Raw genomic sequence first — 16,777 nt, forward strand, 5'->3', positions numbered from 1 at the left:
AAGTGGCACATGGCAGAGTGTGGCGATGGAGACAGCAGCAATGGGAGGCCGTACAGGGACTCATGAGAGACTCTGGACTTGGCAGCAGCATGAGGAGGCGGTATATAAGGGCCCATGGCAGATTAGGGGCCTGGCAGCAGCTATGGGAGGCCCGTAATCTGCCAGCACCCTATGTCAAAAAATTCAACACACCAGCAGTGTGTGAGGAGACCTGAAAGTGGCACATGGCAGAGTGTGGCGATGGAGACAGCAGCAATGGGAGGCCGTACAGGGACCCATGAGAGACTCTGGACCTGGCAGCAGCATGAGGAGGCGGTATATAGGGGCCTATGGCAGATTAGGGGCCTGGCAGCAGCTATAGGAGGCCCGTAATCTGCCAGCACCCTATGTCAAAAAATTCTACACACCAGCAGTGTGAGGAGACCTGAAAGTGGCACATGGCAGAGTGTGGCGATGGAGACAGCAGCAATGGGAGGCCGTACAGGGACCCATGAGAGACTCTGGACCTGGCAGCAGCATGAGGAGGCGGTATATAGGGGCCTATGGCAGATTAGGGGCCTGGCAGCAGCTATAGGAGGCCCGTAATCTGCCAGCACCCTATGTCAAAAAATTCTACACACCAGCAGTGTGAGGAGACCTGAAAGTGGCACATGGCAGAGTGTGGCGATGGAGACAGCAGCAATGGGAGGCCGTACAGGGACCCATGAGAGACTCTGGACCTGGCAGCAGCATGAGGAGGCGGTATATAGGGGCCTATGGCAGATTAGGGGCCTGGCAGCAGCTATAGGAGGCCCGTAATCTGCCAGCACCCTATGTCAAAAAATTCTACACACCAGCAGTGTGAGGAGACCTGAAAGTGGCACATGGCAGAGTGTGGCGATGGAGACAGCAGCAATGGGAGGCCGTACAGGGACCCATGAGAGACTCTGGACCTGGCAGCAGCATGAGGAGGCGGTATATAGGGGCCTATGGCAGATTAGGGGCCTGGCAGCAGCTATAGGAGGCCCGTAATCTGCCAGCACCCTATGTCAAAAAATTCTACACACCAGCAGTGTGAGGAGACCTGAAAGTGGCACATGGCAGAGTGTGGCGATGGAGACAGCAGCAATGGGAGGCCGTACAGGGACCCATGAGAGACTCTGGACTTGGCAGCAGCATGAGGAGGCGGTATATAGGGGCCCATGGCAGATTAGGGGCCTGGCAGCAGCTATGGGAGGCCCGTAATCTGCCAGCACCCTATGTCAAAAAATTCTACACACCAGCAGTGTGAGGAGACCTGAAAGTGGCACATGGCAGAGTGTGGCGATGGAGACAGCAGCAATGGGAGGCCGTACAGGGACCCATGAGAGACTCTGGACTTGGCAGCAGCATGAGGAGGCGGTATATAGGGGCCCATGGCAGATTAGGGGCCTGGCAGCAGCTATGGGAGGCCCGTAATCTGCCAGCACCCTATGTCAAAAAATTCAACACACCAGCAGTGTGTGAGGAGACGTGAAAGTGGCACATGGCAGAGTGTGGCGATGGAGACAGCAGCAATGGGAGGCCGTACAGGGACCCATGAGAGACTCTGGACCTGGCAGCAGCATGAGGAGGCGGTATATAGGGGCCTATGGCAGATTAGGGGCCTGGCAGCAGCTATAGGAGGCCCGTAATCTGCCAGCACCCTATGTCAAAAAATTCTACACACCAGCAGTGTGAGGAGACCTGAAAGTGGCACATGGCAGAGTGTGGCGATGGAGACAGCAGCAATGGGAGGCCGTACAGGGACCCATGAGAGACTCTGGACTTGGCAGCAGCATGAGGAGGCGGTATATAGGGGCCCATGGCAGATTAGGGGCCTGGCAGCAGCTATGGGAGGCCCGTAATCTGCCAGCACCCTATGTCAAAAAATTCAACACACCAGCAGTGTGTGAGGAGACCTGAAAGTGGCACATGGCAGAGTGTGGCGATGGAGACAGCAGCAATGGGAGGCCGTACAGGGACCCATGAGAGACTCTGGACCTGGCAGCAGCATGAGGAGGCGGTATATAGGGGCCTATGGCAGATTAGGGGCCTGGCAGCAGCTATAGGAGGCCCGTAATCTGCCAGCACCCTATGTCAAAAAATTCTACACACCAGCAGTGTGAGGAGACCTGAAAGTGGCACATGGCAGAGTGTGGCGATGGAGACAGCAGCAATGGGAGGCCGTACAGGGACCCATGAGAGACTCTGGACCTGGCAGCAGCATGAGGAGGCGGTATATAGGGGCCTATGGCAGATTAGGGGCCTGGCAGCAGCTATAGGAGGCCCGTAATCTGCCAGCACCCTATGTCAAAAAATTCTACACACCAGCAGTGTGAGGAGACCTGAAAGTGGCACATGGCAGAGTGTGGCGATGGAGACAGCAGCAATGGGAGGCCGTACAGGGACCCATGAGAGACTCTGGACCTGGCAGCAGCATGAGGAGGCGGTATATAGGGGCCTATGGCAGATTAGGGGCCTGGCAGCAGCTATAGGAGGCCCGTAATCTGCCAGCACCCTATGTCAAAAAATTCTACACACCAGCAGTGTGAGGAGACCTGAAAGTGGCACATGGCAGAGTGTGGCGATGGAGACAGCAGCAATGGGAGGCCGTACAGGGACCCATGAGAGACTCTGGACCTGGCAGCAGCATGAGGAGGCGGTAAATAGGGGCCTATGGCAGATTAGGGGCCTGGCAGCAGCTATAGGAGGCCCGTAATCTGCCAGCACCCTATGTCAAAAAATTCTACACACCAGCAGTGTGAGGAGACCTGAAAGTGGAACATGGCAGAGTGTGGCGATGGAGACAGCAGCAATGGGAGGCCGTACAGGGACCCATGAGAGACTCTGGACTTGGCAGCAGCATGAGGAGGCGGTATATAGGGGCCCATGGCAGATTAGCGGCCTGGCAGCAGCTATAGGAGGCACGTAATCTGCCAGCACCCTATGTCAAAAAATTCAACACACCAGCAGTGTGTGAGGAGACCTGAAAGTGGCACATGTTTGAGGCATGATTCATGGCGGATTTAGTCAGTTGTGTCAGGAACTGGTGGTTTGAAATCCAGACTAATCCACGCCTGATTCATTTTCACAAACGTGAGTCTCTCCACACTTTGGGTGGACAGTCGTGTCCTCCGCGGAGTTACAATACCTCCTGCCGCACTAAACACGCGCTCCGATGCCACGCTACTGGCCGGGCATGACAGCCTTTCAAGGGCAAATTCAGCTAGTTGGGGCCAAAGGTCAAGTTTCGTTGCCCAGTAGTCAAGGGGATTGTCTACCTCGGTTGGCAGGGTGCTGTCCAAGTAGGCCCAAGCCTGTTGTTTGAGGTCCTGCTCCAGGTCCACCTGATGCTGCTGCTGCTGCTGCTGCTGCTGCTGCGGCTGGTTAGTAGTTTCCTCACTGCGCTGGTGAAGAAAGCTACTCATCATCGACTGCAGACTGAGGCAGCCGCTGCTGGTGGAGCTGCCACTGCTCCTACCACCCCACCCCTCCCCTGCTGCCATGGCAGCGGAACGCGAGCGCACAGGGCCCACAGTGTCTGAGGATGGACGTTGGCGCACAAAGGCAGAGACCAACTGACTACATAGGTGGTTTTTATAGTACGTTATTTTGGCCTCCCTCTCAGCAGGTGTGAAAAAGGCCACCATTTTTGAACGGTAGCGAGGGTCCAACAAGGTGGACAGCCAAAAGTCATCCCTCTGTCTGATGGTTATTATTCGGCTGTCGCTACGCAAGCAACCGAGCATGCTATGGGCCATTTGTGCCAAGGAATGCGAGGGACTCCCTGCCTCCATCTCCACAGCATACTGCCACGGTGCGTCTGGGTCCTCTGTCTCCTCCTCCTCCTCCTCTACCAGATGCTCCTGCTCCTCCACTCCTGTCCGCTGAGTGGAAAAACCACCCATTTCACTCAATAATTCCTGAGCACCAATGTCCTCCTCTACCTCCTCCTCTTCTTCCTGTCCTGCCCCCACAGGGGTCATGTGGCGTTGAGATCTGTGCGCCACGTCTACCGCACCCTGACCAGCCATTGTTAACAGCATTTGTTCAAGGACGTGCAACAGAGGAATGACGTCGTTCATCCCATAGTCCTGCCGACTCACGAATAGCGTGGCCTCCTCAAAGGGCCTGAGCAAGCGCAGGTGTCACGCATGAGCTGCCAATGGCTGACATCGAAGTTACACAGGGGAGTACCTTTATCCGCTTTTAACATCAGGAAATCGGTGATGGCCTTTCGCTGCTCGTAAAGGCGGTCTAACATGTGTAGGGTTGAATTCCACCTTGTTGCAACGTCGCAGATCAGGCGATGATGTGGAATTCCGTTCTGCCGCTGCAGCTCAAGGAGGGTGTGCATGCAAAGTTTACGTGACATTTTAAGGATGTCTTGCAGTGGGATGGTGGATTTTAGGAACCGCTTGACAACCAGATTGAACACGTGAGCCATGCATGGCGCATGGCACAACCTTCCTTGACGCAGAGCAGACACCATGTTCTTTCCGTTGTCGGTCAACATGGTTCCGATTTTCAGTTTGCGCGGAGACAGCCATCTGTCGATTTCTCTGTTCATTACACTCAGAAGTTCCTCCCCTGTGTGACTACGTTCGCCAAGGCATACCAGGTGCAGAACAGCGTGACACCGTTGCGCCCTGCACATGTGATATGCCGGTCGGGTAATGGGACTTGGCACGGGGGTGGCGGCTGAGGACACGGCGGAAGAAGAGGTGGTAGAGGCGGACATCTTTGCCGGACCAAGGACGTGCAAACGTGGAGGCAAAAGCGGCGTGACCTGTCCAAGTTGCTGGTGCGGCTGTGACGGCACCACGTTCACCCAGTGGGCCGTAAATGACATGTACTGTCCCTGACCATAGTTACAGCTCCACACGTCGGCGCTGCCGTGCACTTTGGCAGAGACCGACATGCTCAAAGACTGGCCCACCATGTCTTCTACATGTGAATGCAGGGCTGGCACTGCCTTTTTGGCGAAGAAATGACGGCTTGGCACTCTCCACCGCGGCGCGGCGCGGCACAAGCCATCATTTCTCTGAAAGGTGCTGAGTCCACCACTTGGAAAGGGAGGGACTGCAGCACCAGCAACTTGGACAGGAGGACGTTCAGCTTTTGCACCGTCGGGTGCGTGCTCGCAAACTGTTGTCTCTTGGAAACGGATTCCAAGAAAGACTGCTGACGGAATCCGTGAAGAGGAGTAGCAGGAGAAGGAGCATCTGAACGAGCGGAAGATGCCAACGAGCGACAACTCCCCTCAGCAGAGGTGTTGGAGCCTTGACTGGCTGATGGAGGGCGATTGACGTCGGGTGACGGAGCAAGTAACGGAGCGGGTGATGGAGCGGGGGCTGGGGCGGGCAGAACCGCCGTATCTTTATCACGGTTTTCCCAGGCCACCAAATGGCGACGCTGCATATGCTGCCGCAACGCTGTAGTCCCAACATGGGCCCCCTTGCCACGCTTGACTTTCTGGCCACATAGTCGACATACGGCTACGTTTACTTCCTCGGGCGGCTTGACGAAAAATTGCCACACCGCCGAGTAGGAAACTTTGCCCCCGATACTCCTCACTGGCTGACTGCTGCTTCCTCCGTGCACACCGGCACCACTACTGGCCGCGGTGGTAGGCTGCAGTGGAGCTGGTGCTCTACTCCGTGGCCATTTGGCTCCACTGACACTGCTTCCACTGACACTGCTGCGACCCTGCTGCTGTCTCCTGGGCAACCCACCGACTGTTTCGCTCACTGCCAAGCTGCCACCCTCTTCTCCTGATGATGCGGAAGAAATTGCCTGATGAGGACGAGGCTGCCAAGTGCGATCAACCTCCTCATCATCAAGTAGGGTCTCCGCCTCACTACTAGCCCCCTCGGCTGCGTCTGGGTCAGGAGACAGACCTGTCTCTAGACCGGCTACCGGGCCACTCTCCTCGCCACTACTTCTTCGCCTGGCTGCTGAAAAGGCGGATGTCTCCCCCCGTTCCTGACCGCCCTCTGTTAGCTCTTCCTCACTGTACAGTGGGGCTGAGCCCACAGCATGCGATACTTCGCTTGGTGAGGGAACACCAAAGGACAGGGGCAGGTAGAGGACACGTGATTTCAGTGGGCTTGCTCCCGGGCCATGCCAACTAACGGTTGTGTCTGACGTACCCACCGACCGTTGGCTGTAGGTGTCAGAGGTGACCTGGGAAGAGGAAGACGACCGAGCCAACCAATCGATGACGGCAGGGTTGTCGGTGGAGACACGACCGCTGGATGACACCGGGAGCACTGGCCTCTGGCTGCGAATAGTGCTGCCTCGACCCCTTCCTCTGCTGCCACGTCTGCTCGCTCCTAAAACATTGCCTCCTCTGCCACTCCTCTGCATGTTGTCTGACATACTCTTTAATTAAACGATTATGTGTCCCTGAGTAACAATTCTGTGTCCCTGAGTAACAATTCTGTGTCTGTGCGAGTAACAATTCTGTGGCCGTAAGTAACAGTTCTGTGGCCCTCAGTAACAATTCTGTGTCCCTAATTAACGTTTCTGTGGCCCCAAGTAACAGTTCTGTGGCCCTCAGTAACAATTCTGTGTCTGTGCGAGTAACAATTCTGTGTCTGTGCGAGTAACAATTCTGTGGCCCTAAGTAACAGTTCTGTGGCCCTCAGTAACAATTCTGTGTCCCTGATTAACGTTTCTGTGGCCCCAAGTAACAGTTCTGTGGCCCTCAGTAACAATTCTGTGTCTTTGCGAGTAACAATTCTGTGTCTGTGCGAGTAACAATTCTGTGGCCCTAAGTAACAGTTCTGTGGCCCTCAGTAACAATTCTGTGTCCCTGATTAACGTTTCTGTGGCCCCAAGTAACAGTTCTGTGGCCCTCAGTAACAATTCTGTGTCTGTGCGAGTAACTATTCTGTGTCTGTGCGAGTAACAATTCTGTGGCCCTAAGTAACAGTTCTGTGGCCCTCAGTAACAATTCTGTGTCCCTGATTAACGTTTCTGTGGCCCCAAGTAACAGTTCTGTGGCCCTCAGTAACAATTCTGTGTCTGTGCGAGTAACAATTCTGTGTCTGTGCGAGTAACAATTCTGTGGCCCTAAGTAACAGTTCTGTGGCCCTCAGTAACAGTTCTGTGTCCCTGAGTAACAATTCTGTGTCTGTGCGAGTAACAATTCTGTGTCTGTGCGAGTAACAATTCTGTGGCCCTAAGTAACAGTTCTGTGGCCCTCAGTAACAGTTCTGTGTCTGTGCGAGTAACAATTCTGTGTCTGTCCCTGAGTAACAATTCTGTGGCCCTAACTAAAGTTTCTGTGGCCCTAAGTAACAATTCTCTGGCACTCAGTAACAATTCTGTCTGTCCCTGAGTAACAATTCTGTGGCCCTAATAACGTTTCTGTGGCCCTAAGTAACAATTCTCTGGCACTCAGTAACAATTCTGTCTGTCCCTGAGTAACAATTCTGTGTCTGTGCGAGTAACAATTCTGTGGCCCTAAGTAACAGTTCTGTGGCCCTCAGTAACAATTCTGTGTCTGTTCGAGTAACAATTCTGTGTCTGTGCGAGTAACAATTCTGTGGCCCTAAGTAACAGTTCTGTGGCCCTCAGTAACAATTCTGTGGCCCTAAGTAACAGTTCTGTGGCCCTCAGTAACAATTCTGTGTCTGTCCCTGAGTAACAATTCTGTGGCCCTAACTAAAGTTTCTGTGGCCCTAAGTAACAATTCTCTGGCACTCAGTAACAATTCTGTCTGTCCCTGAGTAACAATTCTGTGGCCCTAATAACGTTTCTGTGGCCCTAAGTAACAATTCTCTGGCACTCAGTAACAATTCTGTCTGTCCCTGAGTAACAATTCTGTGTCTGTGCGAGTAACAATTCTGTGGCCCTAAGTAACAGTTCTGTGGCCCTCAGTAACAATTCTGTGTCTGTGCGAGTAACAATTCTGTGTCTGTGCGAGTAACAATTCTGTGGCCCTAAGTAACAGTTCTGTGGCCCTCAGTAACAATTCTGTGGCCCTAAGTAACAGTTCTGTGGCCCTCAGTAACAATTCTGTGTCTGTCCCTGAGTAACAATTCTGTGGCCCTAACTAAAGTTTCTGTGGCCCTAAGTAACAATTCTCTGGCACTCAGTAACAATTCTGTCTGTCCCTGAGTAACAATTCTGTGGCCCTAATAACGTTTCTGTGGCCCTAAGTAACAATTCTCTGGCACTCAGTAACAATTCTGTCTGTCCCTGAGTAACAATTCTGTGTCTGTGCGAGTAACAATTCTGTGGCCCTAAGTAACAGTTCTGTGGCCCTCAGTAACAATTCTGTGTCTGTGCGAGTAACAATTCTGTGTCTGTGCGAGTAACAATTCTGTGGCCCTAAGTAACAGTTCTGTGGCCCTCAGTAACAATTCTGTGTCTGTCCCTGAGTAACAATTCTGTGGCCCTAACTAAAGTTTCTGTGGCCCTAAGTAACAATTCTCTGGCACTCAGTAACAATTCTGTCTGTCCCTGAGTAACAATTCTGTGGCCCTAATAACGTTTCTGTGGCCCTAAGTAACAATTCTCTGGCACTCAGTAACAATTCTGTCTGTCCCTGAGTATGAATTCTGTGGCCCTAACTAGCGTTTCTTTGTCCCTAAGTAACGATTCTGTGGCCCTAATTAACAATTCTGTGTCCCTGAGTAATAGTTCTCTGTCCCTAAGTATCGTTTCTCTGTCCCCAAGTATCGTTTCTGTGGCCCTAACTCTGTCCCTGTCCCTAATACAGAGCGGTCTGCCTCTGTTCAATGACTGCAGGCAAATGAAGAATTCCAAAATGGCCGCTATTTATAGCTCGACCATTACACAGTGCTAGCTGGCTGGCTGCTGATTGGCTGATGCGATCACATGTCGTTGAGGAATGCATTATGGGTCAGCGCGCCTTGTCTGCGCGCCTTCCCAGACATCCCCGCTCCGTCGCCGCACATGTCAGCCGCCATTTTCGGAAAAATTTCGATTCGCGCGTCCGAATTAGGCTATTTTTCGGATTCGGTGCGAATCGAAATTTTTCCGATATTCGACTCGAATTTCACTTCGGCTACTTCGATTCGCTCATCTCTAGTTAGCATGTCTGCCTTGCAGTAAATGGGTCATGGGTTCAATTCCTAACCATGGTGCCTCCTGCATGGAATTTGCATGTTCTCCCTGTGCTTGCTTGGGTTTCCTCTGGGTGCTTTGGTTTCCTCCTACACTCCAAAGACATGCTGGTAGGTTAATTGGATCCTGTCTTAATTGGCCCTAATATGTCTATGTATGAATGTGAGTTAGGGACCTTAGATTGTATACCCCTTGAGGGTTAGGGACTGATGTGAATGTACAATATATATATGTGTAAATTGACAGCACTATATAAGTACCTGAAATAAATAATAAAATATACCCCTACTTAGCCAACAACTCTGTCCAAGCTACATCAGTACCCTTGTCACATAATACCAACTAAACTGTTCTCTTCCAAGACCTCTCGCTCTCTTGTTCCCTCACCTCCCTCCATGATCACCTCTAGAGCTTCTCCCATCCTCTGGAACTCTTTACCCAAACCCATTTGACTATCTCCTACTCTGTCCATCCCTGAAACCCCTTCTCTTCAGAGGAACCTATCCTTCACCCATCTAACAACTAAACCTTTATTTTCTCCTTCAGCTCATCCTCCACTGTTATTAACTTTTGTATTTCTTGACCCTTCCTTTTAGATTGCAAGCTCTAACGAGTAGGGTCCTCTGATTCCTCTTGTATCGAATTATATTGTAACTGTACTGCCTGCCTTCATTTAGTAAATCGCTGTGTAAACTGTATGATAATAAAAAGGTAAAAAATCATTCAGCCTGAATGTATAAAGAAGTTCCTGACTGCATTTGAAAGTAATAAATATGGAAATGGAGGCCTAATAGCAGGTGATGTATACTGTTAAAAATACCTTCTGCAGTATATCAGTAAATAATGCTGTTTTGTTCCTTAGTTACAGCACTAAGAATCTTACAAATGCAGCTAGAAGGATTCGGTGAGCTCTTTTCTACACTGGGTGTGTGCCTGACTTGTCAACACCATCCTTTTAGCTTGAATATTTATCATGGAGGTGAGGAAATAAACAAATGGTTCTTGAAAGTCAGTTGTCAGCACTGTGTCAAGAAAACACTTTTTTTGAGACCAGAGGAAACATCTTTTAAGGGGTCATTGATATATTACCATTGCCAGTTTAACCCATTGCAGTAAATACATTTCTATCAAGTCATGAAAAAGCATCAAGCAGTTAAGTATTACTAACATGCATAATTGTAACATATCATATTCCATACTTTCCAAGTAATCTTCATTTGCCAACATCAAATACATTCAGATGTTTTCGCAAAACATTATTTTAGCTTGTGATCTCTGATGATACACCAAGAATAAATACAAATTCTGTAGAGATACAAAAAAGTGTGAGATTATTTCCTTACATGTGCGACTACAGCTGGCTAATCCTATCTTTATACTCTATACGATGTTCATAGTTTCTTAGGTTGAATAAAAACACACATTCAAGTTCAATTGAAAAAAAAAACACACATTAGCCTAACAACTGGAAAACGTGATCCAGAGGAAGGAAAAGATCCAAACATCCATGAACAAAAAAACGAAATAAGAGTACTCATAGATATAAAACCAATTCACATTCAACACAATCTGACTGACAAATGCATGACTGTAGATTGCTCCTGAGCATATGGTTTATAGTTGGGGTGATCTAGTGACTAGACAGGTTCAGAAAACCTCACTTTCTCACTCTTCTTTTGCCTGAAGTAGTATTAAAGTGATACTAAAGGCATATATATTTTTTTGAAAATAACAAACATGTTATACTTACTTGCTCTTTGTAGTGGTTTTGGACAGAGTTTCCCCAATCCTGCTCCTCTCCTGTCCCCGGCTGGTGCTCCTGGGCCCTCCCTCCTGTTGGGTGCCCCCATAGAAAGCAGCTTGCTTTGGGGGCACCCGAATAGGTGTATTACTGAGCGGCAGCTCCGTTTGCCCATTCAGCCCAACCCTCTCTCTGTTTTCATTGGCTCACTGGCTGTGAATGACAGCAGCGGGAGCCAGTGGTCACCACTGCTGTCTCAGCCAAAGAATAGTGGGAGTCCTGGGATAGCCGAGACACCAGTGCACATCGATGGATGGAGATGGGGCTTAGATGAGTATTGGGGGGACTGGGGGGATGCTGCACAGAGAAGGGTTTTTACCTTCATGCATAGAATGCATGAAGGTAAAAAACCTTTAGCCTTTAAACTTTAAACCTTCAAAGTTTGGTAGCTTAACTCATGGAGAGCAATAAAATAAACATTCCCCAATGAACTATTTGATAAAATTCTAACCTCACTATTTACAGTTTACAGCTTTTGTACTGACTTCTGCTCTCTCAGTGCTCCTTCACTGAACTTCTGATCAAGTAGACAGTGCAGTTTCTAATCAGTCTGTTGGCTTGGAGAAGGAAATGGAATTAGGATGGAGAGAGTGCCTTGCCAAACTAAGCTATGGGGCTGTGTATTTCTTTTGAAGCACACAGTGTAGCAAGGCACAAATCTAATCCCTGCATACACAAAGTGGTTCCATAGATTGCTCAAAGAGAAAGGAGCCACTGTGAAACAGAAAACCTGGGACGGGGTCATGGCACCATGTTAAACAAGAAAATAGGCAAGGAGTAAAAGATTTAAAAAGCTGCATACTCAGCAAGTGATTACATCAGCTGCTGAAAATGCTTAAAGTGTTACTAAAAGTAAAATTAGTTTTAATTAAAATAACAAACATATTATACTCACCTGCTCTGTGCAGTGGTATTGCACAGAGTGGCCTCGATCCTTCTCTTCTCGAGTCCCCCCCCGCCTTTGATCCTGGCTCCTCCTCTTCTTTATGCTATAGTGACAAAAACTGCATGCTCGCTCCTGACCTGTGTGTCTACGGAGCCGTACTCCATAGACACACACAGCGGGACTTAGCCCTGCCCCCCACTTCTTCTTCACCGCAGTTGATTGACAGCCACAAGATCCCATGGCTCCTGCTGCTGTTCAACACTCTGTGTGAAGAGGAAGAGAGGGGAGAAGAGATTCAGCCATGCACAGCGGTGATCTCTTCCCCCCCCTCTCTTCCACTTCACACAGGGAAATTAAAAGCGTTTTAAGATCAGATCTTCCATTCACCACTATGGACCGGTGAGTGTAAACAAACCTGCATCCATTTACACCCACCTACTAGTGATAGGCTGAACACCTGTTTGGTTTGCAGCCGAACATTCAAACCTACCGAAAGTTTGACCGCGAACCTCAAACGGGGACAATTTACTGAGCGGTATCTTACCGCATCTGAGTATGCGGTAAGATACTGCTCAGTTACTAAAATACAGCATGAGTTATATTATTAAGCCATGCCATATTTTAGTAGTGAAACATTATTTCATGTTTGAGATGTCAGAGGGGTTCCCTGCTGACAGCTGAATGTCAAAGGAATTGCCGGTATTGCCCAACAATTAAACATTTTTTTAGAAAATGGCATAGGGTCCCCCCTCTGATCCATACCAAGCCCTCCGGGTCTGGTATGGATTTTGAGGGGAACCCCCCATGCCAAAAAATAAAACAAATGGCATGGGGGTCCCCCCAAAATCCCTACCAGACCCTTATCTGAGCATGCAGCCTGGCAGGTCAGGAAAGGGGGGGACGAGGGAGTGCTCCCCCTCCTGAACCATACCAGGCCACATGCCCTGAATATGGAGGGTGTTTTGGGGCAGGGGGGCTCCCCCCCAAAGCACCTTGTCTCCATGTTGATGGGGACAAGGGCCTTTTCCCCACAATCCTTGGTTGAGGGGGTAGTTGTGGGGGCCCCCAGATGCAAGGCCCCCCATGTGAATGAGCATGGGATACATGGTACCGCTACCCATTCACAAAAAAAAGTATAGTGTAAAAAAAGACAGGAGACAGTCTTTGACAAGTCCTTTATTAAAAATAGGTATAAAAAAAGAAGTAGTTCCAATGTCAATCATGATGCCCGCCGCCACCACCCAAGAAAAAAAAAAAAAATCTGCTCGCCTTGGACGCTGGCTCCCACCGTCTGACAGCTGAGCCACAATGACAGTTCTTAAATAGGGTGATGATGTCACAAGGGGGCGGGATCACCCCATCCCCTTGTGCAATCATCATGCCATGTGATTGGCCAAAGCATTGCACCCGACCTGTGGTCAGGTGCAATGCTTTGGCCAATAAAAATGCGCTGTCAGGACACAGTGCATTGTGGGCCGTGGCTGGCGAACAGCCTGCCGAATGCCCATACCACCATCAACGAACACATGAATGGCCCATGTTTGAGTCGAATTTACGTTTGACTCGAACATGCAACCCATTGCTATGGCCTACCTCCAATCAGATCCAGTCCTCTAAAAAGAAATGGAAGAGGTTTCTCCCCCCTCTGTCTAGGTGGATTGGATCAGAGGGCAGTTGGGTGTAAATGGACAGCGGAGTCCACATACACCTGGCCCCCCATAGAGCAGAGTGGGCTCTGTCCCTGTCTGCTCTACAGATACTGAGCAGACACAAACCTGTCATCCGCCTGCTGTGCTCTGATCAGCAGGGGATCAGCGGACAGATTCCCTGCTGATCAGAACACAGCAGGGGATCAGCGGGCAGATTCCCTACTGATCTAAATGGAATCCACCCCATGTGAAAGGGGCCTTAAAGCAACTGTCATGCTTTGCTATTAAAAATATGAAGATAATGGTTACACCTAAACATTTTGTAAATGCAACTAACAGATGGGTGAAATGTGTAGTTCCTAATTAAGCAATAGATTTTTCTGATTCAACTTTATATGTCACCTCCAGTCTCCTCATTGGGCAATTAATTGGTCTTACTACCTCTGTCCAGTGAGCAGAGAGTTGACCAAGGAAGCCATAAATCTAAATTGGGAGGTAACAGAGTGACGTTCCCAACTAACAAGGTGTGTACATCACAAGATTGGGTTCCCAAAACTCCAAACCCTTTGACAAGTAAAATTGTAAACTGATATGCATTTCAACCTAACATTTAGGTGTTTGCTTGGAGTTTAACATTAGCCTTCCTAATTTTGCAATCATCAAACCCATTTTCCATGTTGGCTACTAAATCTAAGTAAACATATAATTTGTGTTGTTATTTTAAACAGCAGTTATTAAAATAGAGGTTATTTGAAACAAAGTGGGATTAACTGTGAAAACAGGACATTATATATTACACAGAAAAAAAAAGACCTTAATCCCTTGCTGTTTTGACTGAGAAAATAAGACACTTCTTTCAGCACATTTGAATTTTAGATATGTGAGAAAATACCTCTGTATAGCTCTGAGCACATGTTCAAGGGTGAGTGGATTCTCTGACAAGAAACTTCCCCTAAAGCATGCATATGTTTACATTCTAGCACCTGAGTGCGTGAGATGTTAAGATGAAGGATTGAAAAAACCACATGACACCTCTAAATGAGTTAGAAAAAGAACAGCTGGTGAAAGCTGTATGACTATACATAAACATACCTATTTTCTTTTTTCTAGGCAATTAGTCCGTTCTGGTTAAATAAGTATACAGTAAACATTAATTGTTATCTCTTAATATTTTTTCAGAATGATTTATGCTCTTTTTTAAAAAAATATTTGTATTTTTTTATTTTATAAGCGATATGTTTTTTATGCACTATGCTATTTTTTATATTTTTTTTCCTGTTGTAATATGTTATGCCATTTCTACCCTACTATCATATCATTAAATTACTATTGTACATTATACTACCACCATTGATAGTAAATGGAGGTATGGGCTGGTCTTTAACATTATATCTTCATCACTTGCACAAACGAAACATATTTTTTTAAGGGATACACATCTTAAACAGAATGTTCCTTTCAACAATCTTTTCAGAGCGTATTATGGTTTCTGATTTGTTCTTTTTTTACTTTAGGGTCAAGTCTGTTATTTCAAGATGAAAAGCAATCAAAATCACAAATGGGTTCTAAACATGCCGGGACTTTTTTCAGTATTCCAAATATACAATATATCTAATTAAAACTCTCTTTTTTAAATACTATTGTTAACTTCAGTAAAATAGTTTCCATATTAGTACATCCATAAATCACAATGCTTAGTTCTTACATTACACCTTTCCACATAATGTTGTGGTTTCCCCATCCATTGAAAATTACATATATCAGTAAGCTACTATTTTAAATTTGCATGCTGATTGTAGTGATGGGGCTGGGATAAGTTTGATTTATTTCTTTAGTCAGATGAGCCGCTTCATCAAGAACTGTAAAAAAGACTGAATGACTACTAGCGAAATGTTTAGGGCATCCACTTTCCCTATATCCCCCAAGAGAAAGAACAGTAGGAGAGAAAAAAGTGGGAGTCTTGACTACCACGAGAACCTGACAAATATAAATGTGTTCTTTAATCAGTACGTAGATCCTCAGATATCTCTAATCCTCACTCTCTAATGCTTCAATCATCTTAAACAATTTTGTCCTGTTCTGTTTAGGATAAATAACCCTGTTCCGGTTCTCCCTATTGTGATATATGTATTTTGTGCTCTGATATACACTATAGAACAGGAAAAATCTGTGCTGCTTCTTTTTATTACACTCTTGTCACCTCAGTGCAAGAAGTATCCCAAGAGCTGCCTAAAGTACTGTAGTTGGCCATTAGAAGACTATCTGTGCTGTCACGTGTCCTCATTCTGTTCTCCTTCCCGATCTAAGGGAGTACTGAAAGAGGGGGTTGAGATTCCCCCAGACATATGCAAGCTAAAGCACTTGCTCTCTGTCCTTAAGGAGGGTGGTTGGAGGGAAGGCACTCTCCCCTGGCACAGAAAGAGGTGTTTATATAAGACCAAGGACTGGCACATATAGTCTTCTAATAGCCAACTTAAATCCATTTGAGATTTTGAATGTATATAACAAGTAGGACATGTGGTGAGCAGACTTGGGGAGCCAGCCAAAATTTGAATTCATTTAGTTAGTATTAAAATGAGTTGTAAAGTCACATACATAACATATTAAGTACAGTATGTGTGTTTGTTTTTTTACGAGAGGTGTTCAAGTCAAACCGCGACTTTAGAAAAAGGGATGCTAGCGTTGCGGTACTACATGCAAGCGGTAAGTGTGCCCTATTACTGATAGGCAGCACACATATCTAGCAGGCCAGTCCAGAGACTTTTAATCAAGATGGTAGACAACAGTGTTAGTGCATGCATGGAACAGCATGTGGTGATGACGTTTCTTGTGAATGAAGGCATAAAACCCATGAATAGCTACAGAAGACTTCAAACATAGTACAGTGATGAGACGCAATAAGACATTTGAAAGATGGAAATGTTTCACAGATGGCAGTGTACATTCCGTCCGTGGTGGTTCCCAGCCCTAAAGCAGTTATTCCTGTGAACATTCAATGTGTGGAATGCCTGATCCTGGATAATCAACACATAACCTGCTGTGAAATTGCACAAATCTTTCTGTGGGGATGGTGAACACAATGATGACGAAGTGAAGCAGGCTGTTTTAGGATGGCTCAGGCATACTAATAACTCTTTCGATGCTTAAGCTTTCCAGGCTTTAGTTAAATGCTGGGATAAGTGTATAAATGTAGCATGTGGAAAAATAAATGCAGTTTCCACTCCTTGAAATTTTTTCTTTAAACTCAAAAGTCTTGGTTTGACTTGAAGACCCCTCGTAATATCCTAAATACCTTCTTTGCACAGTGCTGCTGTGCTGTCCTGTGTCCTCCCTTCACTCTCC

This window comes from Staurois parvus, unplaced genomic scaffold, assembly GCF_062004578.1.
Source record: "Staurois parvus isolate SC_StPar_1 unplaced genomic scaffold, SC_StPar_1.0 ptg000218l, whole genome shotgun sequence".
NCBI lineage: Eukaryota > Metazoa > Chordata > Amphibia > Anura > Ranidae > Staurois > Staurois parvus.